The sequence below is a fragment of the Pongo pygmaeus genome, chromosome 6, assembly GCF_028885625.2.
Source record: "Pongo pygmaeus isolate AG05252 chromosome 6, NHGRI_mPonPyg2-v2.0_pri, whole genome shotgun sequence".
Classification (NCBI taxonomy): domain Eukaryota; kingdom Metazoa; phylum Chordata; class Mammalia; order Primates; family Hominidae; genus Pongo; species Pongo pygmaeus.
In genome coordinates this window covers 34756386-34765653 of record NC_072379.2, presented here as the reverse complement: position 1 = coordinate 34765653, position 9268 = coordinate 34756386, and positions in this window count along the sequence as shown.

Here is a 9268-nt window from a genome sequence, read left to right as displayed (position 1 = left end):
GAATCCAGGAGCTGGTTTTTTTGAAAACCATGCCTATAATCCAGCACTTTGGGAGGCTAAGGCAGGTGGGTCACATGAGATCAAGAGTTCAAACCAGCCTGACCAATATGGTGAAACCCTATCTCTACTAAAAATACAAAAATTAGCAAGGTATGGTGGCGTGCGCCTGTAGTCCCAGCTACTTGGGAGGCCGAGGCAGGAGAATCACTTGAAGCTGGGAGGCAGAGGTTGCAGTGAGCAGAGATTGCACCACTGCACTACTAGCAACAGAGCAAGACTCTGTCTCAGAAAAAAAAAAAAAAGCCAGGCACGGTGACTCACACCTGTAATCCCAACACTTTGGGAGGCTGAGGAGGGTGGATCACCTGAGATTGGGAGTTCAAGACCAGCCTTGCCAATATGGTGAAACCCTGTCTCTACTAAAAATACAAAAATTAGCTGGGTGTGGTGGTAGGTGCCTATAATCTCAGCTAGTTGGGAGGCTGAGGCAGGAGAATTGCTTGAACCCAGGAGGCGGAGGCTGCAGTGAGCTGAGATCCCGCCACTGACCTGCAGCCTGAGCAACAAGAGCGAGACTCTGTCTCAAAAAATAAAATAAAATAAAAAACTGCAACCAAAATGAACACAAGTGTCCAAGTTACTATCATGATGGAGCTTACGTTCTTCTTTTTTTTTTTAATATATACTTTTAAGTTCTGGGATACATGTGCAGAATGTGCAGGTTTGTTACATAGGTATACGTGTGCCATGGTGGTTTGCTGCACCTATCAACCTGTCATCTACATTAGGTATTTCTCCTAATGCTATCCCTCCTCTTGCCCCTGACCTCCGACAGGCCCCAGTGTGTGATGTTCCCCTCCCTGTGCCCATATGTTCTCATTATTCCACTCCCATTTATGAGTGAGAACATGTGGTGTCTGGTTTTCTGTTCCTGTGTTAGTTTGCTGAGAATGATTGTTTCCAGCTTTATCCATGTCCCTACAAAGGACATGAACTCATTCTTTTTCATGGCTGCATAGTATTCCATGGTGTATATGTGCCACATTTCCTTTATCCAGTCTATCATATCATATCCATTCTTGTGAGAGATACAATAAACCCCAAAATAAAATGCTAAATTAACCAAGAAAATGAGTCAAAGAAACGTTTAGCACAAGAGGATAGAAAGATGCTATTTTAATGGGGTAGCTAGAGAAGTCCTCTCAGAGAAGGAGACATTTTAGGCAAGAGTAAATGCATGGGCTGACAAATATTTTAGGCAAAGGAAATCAAAGGGAAAGGCTCTGAAATGAGAAAAGGCTTTGTGCTGGTGAAAGTGATTTTCTAGAAAATTTCTGCCTCTGGAAAGGCAGTCAGAGACATTTAAGTGCTTATAATCTATGATAAAAAACTTCGGATTTTTAGAAGGTGGAGAAAATTGGCTTCATAGATCTAGATGAAAAAGAACTTAAAGATTAACTGGTCTAAGTATCCCATTTAACAGCTGAAGAAAGTGAGACCCAGGAAATCTAAGTGACTTAACCATACCCTGCAGCTAGTTAGCTGTTGTTACAGACATAAACCTTGGTTCATTTATCTGAAAATAAACCACGACTCTACTCAAGGAAGCATTTTTCATTTTGCTATTTTAAACACTATATCCAGACATGACATATAACACATGGAATATGTTATATTCCAGACATATAACACCATATGTTATTCTTTCAGAGGAAAGTTTTTACAGGCTGGTGCACAGCTATAGAATGGCAGATGCACTTTGAATATGGAGAAGAGCATGTGGCCCCTGAACCCAGAGGTCTACTCCCTGGAGATCACACTGCATTAAACAGCTAGAGGTGTTCTTTCATTTGGACAAAAGAACTGACGTTGCTTCACTGAACCTCTTAGGGATACTCAGTTAAATGAGATTATCATATAATATGCCTCATCACTTTCACCTTCTAGTCATTTTACAAAAACACCAAACTCAATATGAAATTACTATGTATTCTACAGTGACCGCTCATGTAATTTTTGCATAATTGAACACATTGTGTTTAACGCTGAATCTCAACTAACTTTGCAGAGAAATGAGTTAAAACTATTTCATGCAGCTACAGTCTCCTGACCTTCACAGGAACTTAGATCTTCTTTATTCTCCCCACAAATGTGGCCTTGGGCTTACAATGGCAAGGAAGTTGTTATCACCTGGCTTTTAATTCTGCTTCTCAGCAAGACAGACTTTCAACATATCAAATTGATAAATTTGGGGTCAATGTGTCATGCCCTCTTGGAATCTTTTATCTTCAGAATAAATGGTTCTGAGAGGTTTGTGGAAGGGGAAGCAGTTTTCAGGATTCCTACCTCTCCATGTAGACTCAGGGCAGAGATCCCTGTTGGACACCATATTGCTATGGTAGAAACCATCTTCAGTCTCAAACAGCCTCCCTGCAATTCAACTACAGAGGATAAAGCTGACTGTGTGGCTGTGCAAAATACCAAAGATGGAAGTTAACAGGACAAATGTTGTAAATATCATACTTCCATTTGTGTGTTTGTAATCTTACCTTCTTTTTTTTTCATTTTTTTTGTTTTGTTTTGTTTTGTTTTTGAGACAAAGTCTTGCTCTGTCACCCAGGCTGGCATGCAGTGGCATAATCTCAGCTCACTGCAACCTCTGCCTCCAGGGTTCAAGCAATTCTCCTCTCTCAGCCTCCCGAGTAGCTGGGACTACAGGTGCCGGCCACCACGCTCAGTGAATTTTTGTATTTTTAGTAGAGATGGGGTTTCACCATGTTGGCCAGGCTGGGCTTAAACTCCTGACCTCAGGTGATCCGCCCACCTCAGCCACCCAAAGTGCTGCGATTACAGGTGTGAGACACCGTGCCCAGCCCGTTATTTCTAAAAACATTGTGTATAAACTATGCACCAGGGTCTGTGTTAGATGAACAAAAGAATGGGCAAGATCTTTGCATTTATAGACTTTGCAATTTAGGAAGGGTATCTATTTTAAAAAGTAACCAAGTAAGAAAATGATTATAGATAGTTATTAGTGCAAGAAAGAAAACAAACAGCACTACAACAGAGAGCCACAAAGTGTCCTGCTGACTTAGAGTGGTCAAGGCGAGCCTACGTAAAAGGGGATGCTTCACCTAAGAACTGAAGGATTGTGGAAACAGCTGCCACTTGTACATCCAAGTGAGGCCAAGTGGCCCTGGCAGCAGGTGATGGGGCATTGGATGTGGGAAGAATTTCAGATATATCTTAGAGGCTTCAGTCAAATTGGTGATAAATTTAAAAACTAATAGGGGTAAGGAACTGCCAAGAAAAACTTTTAGGGTTGTGTGTGTGTGTGTGTGTGTGTGTGTGTGTGAAGGTCGGGAATTTGGTTTTGAATATTCAGTTTGAGTAACCTGTGACAGTATCTGAGATTTTTTAGGTACTTGGATTTGAAGTACAAAGGATAAGTCCAGATGCTAACACAAATTTGGTAGTCATTACCATTAGGTGACTTTTAAAACTATGCAACTGGATGATAGTATTTTAGGGGAAATATAGAGTGAAAAGAACAGAGCATTGTGGAATGAGCTTCAGAGGAATCCAGTTTCCTGAGATGAGGTTGAGCTGGCACCAGAGAGAAGAGCAAGAAGCCCAAGACCTGCTCTGTAGGAATGAGGGTTTCAAATGTTGAAAGGAGTTGAGTAAGGAAAGGAATAAAGAGTGCCTATTGAACTGATAAACCTCAAGGTCATCGATGACCTTAGTGAGAGCCATTTAGGTGTAGAAGAGTCCAGAAGCCTGATTCTAGGAGATGGGACATGAGGAAACAATGCTGCTCAAGCAGCTCAGCTGTCTAAGGAAGCACAGTGAAAGCTCAAGGGGAAAGTGGGGATGAGGGAAGACACACTGCTTTTTTTTTTCTTTTCTTTCCTTCTCTCTCTCTCTCTCTCTCTTTTAAAGTGGAATACTTTGGAACTTATGACTAGGATTTCACAGACAAAGTGAGGTGACCAGGAAAAAACACAGCTAATCAGTGCAGCAAGATCCCTCAGATAGGGCTTTATTTGATGATCCAATGTCATGTCAACCATAGGATTTCACATTTTTGTTATATATTTTAGCCTACACATTGATAAAATTATAATCAGAACATATAACACAGTAATCATGGAGCATAAAATTAACTAAAACATAAATTATGTTGCAAGTAAAGAAAACAAATGAATTAACATGCGCATAACACTGCATAATAGAAGATATAACAGTTTTAAAAGTTATCATCAACATGTTAAACTTATCGATTAAAAAACTTATCTATTTCTTGGATTTATTAAGAAAAAAGAAAAAAAGGATCAATGTATGATAATCACATTACAAAAGTACAAAAAACCCCACAAAAGTTATTAAAAATAAATTATGTTGGCTAAAATATACGCTAAAAGAAGAAAAAGACACCAATCAATACCAGATAGAATGAATTAAGTAAAAGGAACATCATGTGAGATACAGAGAATCATTCAACACTTAAAAAAAGTTTGAAAAAAAGTCATTAACAGTTTTTAAAAGCTTTAAATTTTAGCATTGTAATATAAAGAAAAAATGTTTCAAAGATACAAAAAGATTACAAAATTCCAATGACAAGCTAATTTTCTATAATCTATTAAGAAACCTAAGAAATTAAATAGGTTCTCTGAAAAAATACATTCTTTTAAAACTGGACTAAACAATCATGTCTTAGTGTTTTACTTTTCCATTGAATGTTAAAAAGCTGGTTTCAAAAATTAAATGAAAGCTTATAGAGTATTGAAACACAGTGAATTCCAAAACACAGGGCAGGAGAATGGCGTGAACCCGGGAGGCGGAGCTTGCAGATCGCGCCATGCACTCCAGCTTGGGAGACAGAGCAAGACTCCGTCTCAAAAAAAAAAAAAAAAGAAAAGAAAAGAAAATATGACTCTATGGCACAGAAAAGGAATATGTGTTCTAATTGTTTAATCCTATTACATTTAAAACGTTTTAAATGCCAGGTGTGGTAACTCATGCCTGTAATTCCAGCACTTTGTGAGGTTGAGGCAAAAGGATCGCTTGAGGTCAGGGGTTTCAGACCAGGCTAGGAAACACAATGAGATTCTGTCTCTACAAAAAATATAAAAAATTAACATTATTTTTATAAGGGAAGTTTTAAAAATATTTTAAAGCAAACAGTGGATATTACACAGAGCAATGTAATAATTGTATCCATTCTAATAGCTTCCAAAATAATGAGGAAGAATAATTTTATGGTTGTATTTAATGACATTAACTCAAGAAAAATGATAAAGGGCGTTTCTTGTATTTTCGCTGTACACCAAGCACTGTGGTGAGCACTTTCTATAAATGATTAACCCCTTTTGTCTCACAAGTATCCTGTGAGTTTGATGTTTTCTGTAACAATTAACTTTACAGTTGAGAAAGTAAGCACAGAGAGGTTGGCTTATTTGCGCACAGCTAAAGAGCATTCCATGCAGAGGCAGGAGGTGAAATCAAGCACTCTGGGTCTGGAATCTATGACCTTTACAACTAGGCTGCATTGCCTTGGGGAGGAGAGTGTACGGATTAATAAATAAACACTTTCTTGAAGAGACATCCAAACACAAGGATGGACTTTTTGTATTAGACTCAGATGCATTCATTGTGTTTTGTTTTGAGTGAGTGCTGCAAAGTGCTTCTTGCATCAGTCTAAAATCATTTATATTTTTGTGATTTATTTTTGAACTTCTACACTATCATGGATTCTCAAGTGTTACCATCTAACACTAAAATCATCTAAACGAGGGCCTTGCAGCAGCTTTTGGAGTGGCCAGCAGGGAGTTGCTGTGATTCATGTGCATGGTCGACTCCAAGCCATTGTGCCTGTTGTAGTGGAAAGAGAGAAGGGTGGTGTGGCCACAGGGGGCCCTGCACGCCTCTTCTTTCAGTCATCTCTTTCCTGGCAAGCAATTACTGTTACACTGAAAATCTATTTGCTTCAGCTGATCTCTCCTAAATGAAATCTAACCAACAATCAACTAGCATTTTCAGAGTGCCTGCTGTGCGTAGAGCATGCTTGGAAAGCATTTTTTAAAGGAAATATTAACATTTGAAATATTAAGACCATGATATATTTGTAGAAGATGTAGACTCCTTCACCTTCAAAATCAGCAATATAAAATTCTTTAGGAAATCTGCCAGACTTACTTTTATGTCTTTTATTAATGGCCTTTAGCAAAACATCTTTGTGGTTTGTTTAGAATTCTCTGTCTGCATTTCAGAGCTTGTTTCTGTCAGAACACATTCTCTGTTAGCTTTGATTTTTATTTATTTGCAAGTTTGTCTTCCTGTCTAATAAAAGGTATGCATTGTGTAATTGTGAATTTTTGCAGTATAGGAGGTAGAGAGTGATTTCAAATGCAGTTGCAATAATCAAATAAATCAGTATTTTGCAAAAGGGTAATTTAGTGGAAAATAGGGTTTACTGTTCTTGATTTGAACTAAAATGCCTTCTGGCCACATCACACCCGAGAATGGCCCAAGATAGCAGAAAATACCAGATGACGAGATTCCTGCTTATTCATGTTTGCATCCTTTCTGCAATGGAGATCCCTGGCTCTGGTTTGGTCTGAGCCACATAAACCCATGCTCTGAAGAGTTAGCCATGGAAAGCTATGCTCATGCTTGCCAAGGAATCTGTCTGAAGAATACTCAGAAGATGAATTTGGATTCTTCAAGTCCAGTTTTCTATGCTCATGCTTGCCAAGGAATCTGTCTGAAGAATACTCAGAAGATGAATTTGGATTCTTCAAGTCCAGTTTTCAATGTGCCATCATCATTCTCTAAATTTAATTCTTTAGATGTGCTGAAATGTAAAATCTCAACTAAAATTTTATTGTTTTGCCTGTTTAATACAGCAATTTGAACAATACCAGAAGAAAATGAAAGCACAATTATATGCTTTTTCTAAATTCAGAACTAGTCCAATGCGCTATTTTTATAAGTATTGTTAGCTCAGAGCTTAGATAAAATTTAGTATTCAAATATAATCTCCTAAACACAAACAGCAGCCAACTGAACATGAGAAGTCCATATCTATGGCTCACAAAAAGGATTTGGATTAGAATAATAGAAAAAGGTGGAGAGTGGGAATTATTTTTTAAGGCAAATTCCATTAAATTTTATACTAGAAGTAAAAGTTCAATATATGAACAATAATAAGAGTTATGAACGAGTACTTAACAGGAAAGTAATTCTTCCATCAGCCTTAAAATAAATAAGCACTTTCTTTTCCTCTGTTTCTTTATCCTCATTGTTCAGAAGCCCTTTCTTGTCATAATCATCCTTTAAATTACAGAAAATAAAAATCAATCATCGTTTCTTCTTACTTTCTTATAAAAATACCACTATACAGCTGAGTTTTCTTTTTTTACAATTACTCATAAAATGATGAAAGGAGAATTTTTAAACTACAAATTCTTACAAAGTCTAGAGACAGTAACAAATACCCATTAAAGGTTGTTATACTTTAGATCAAGTCAAATTATCAATCCAAATTAGCCCAAACCATGTCCTCTGAAAATGAAACTTGTATTTTAGATTTGGATATCAAATGAGAATAAGAATAATCTACTCATAATACTCCACATAAGGAATGCTTTTAGTAACATTTTTGATATGAAAAAATATATAATTGCTCAGTGTCTAGATAAAAACATGTATATTTGTACAAAAACTTACAATTGGAAAAGCATGTATATATGCATTCTTGTGAAAGTGGTGGTAAAAATATTATTACTTTGTTTTACATTTCAAGTTCCTGAGACTCAGAGAAAATAAATGACTTGCCCAAAGTCTTCTAATAACAAGGTAGGATTCTCTCATGTCTCCAAACTCTAAAAATGCTTTTGTGCACCTTTTTTTTAAATCAGCTCTTACACTTGAATAATAAAATCTCAGAATACTACAGTTTTTCAAATAAACATGGGTTTTGCTGAATTATAAAAATTATTTCATTTTTTATTAACTTTAATTGAAAAATAGTTCTCATATTTTCACACGGTCATTTCATCTGTCTTCTACATCAATTATAATGTTCACTTGTAGGTAATTGACTAAAAATATTCCTTTGGGGAAAATGCCTAATTATACGTAGATTGTTAAGTATAGTCATTGTCTATGTAAAAATGGTTAACATATCATAATAATAAATATGCAAAAAATATGGTGTGCCAATTACTAGATGACAGATGATACTTTTTATCTGACTTATCCTGATACAGATGAGATGATGAGTCATGAAATTAATATTCCAAGAAAGCTCACCAGTAATGGACTTTAAAATACTCCTCATTCTCATCTTCAAATTTAAAAGCAGCCTAATTCAAACAGCTTCTACTTTGCTACCATGAGGCAGATACAGTGTAATTTCTTTTACTTTAAAAATGTGATTTTTAATTTTAACAATTTTTTTTCAAATAGGTATTACTATCCTGTTAAACCGAAGAGAAAGCTGAGACTTACACCAAGACATTCGCCTCAAATCTCATGACTAGACATGGTGCAGCTAGAATTCAGATTTAGGGTTTGCTCATCCAGAAATCATGCTCTGTCTAACAAGTTAGAAGACGGAAGTTCATAGAATTGGATTATCAGGAGTTTTATATGATCTAAAGCAAATCATGGAGGTTTTTTAATATTGTCTTTAAAATATTCAAAATGACAAACCAAAGAAGAATTATATTTTACCTTAATATAAAGATTAAGATAAAATATGTGAATGGATGTAGGTATATATCGATCTATTTATATCTCTATACACTAGTAAAGTTACTGAAGAAGAATTCTGAGCTATTTTAAATTTTTAAACCCTAAGCTATTTAAAGATTTAACAATTCAGGGAGATATATGTCTTCTATGTTTACAGAGACTTACATTTAGAGATAAGAGACCTGCAATTAAATAATTTTTCTTCTATAGAAACCCCTGCCTATAATCCAGTGTGTATAATATGAAAAAAATAATAAAGTATGGGTTTGAATTGTGACTTCATTGTTTATTACTCATGCGAACTTTGGTAAATTTTTTTTTTTTTTGAGACAGGGTATCTTGCTCTGTCACCCAGGCTGGAGTGTAGTGGCACAATCACTGCAACCTCTGCCTCCCAGGCTCAAGTGATCCTCTCAGCCCAGCCTCCCTAGTAGCTGATGACCTAGTACAGGCACATGCCACCACACCCAGCTAATTTTTGTATTTTTTGTAGAGACAGGTTCTCACC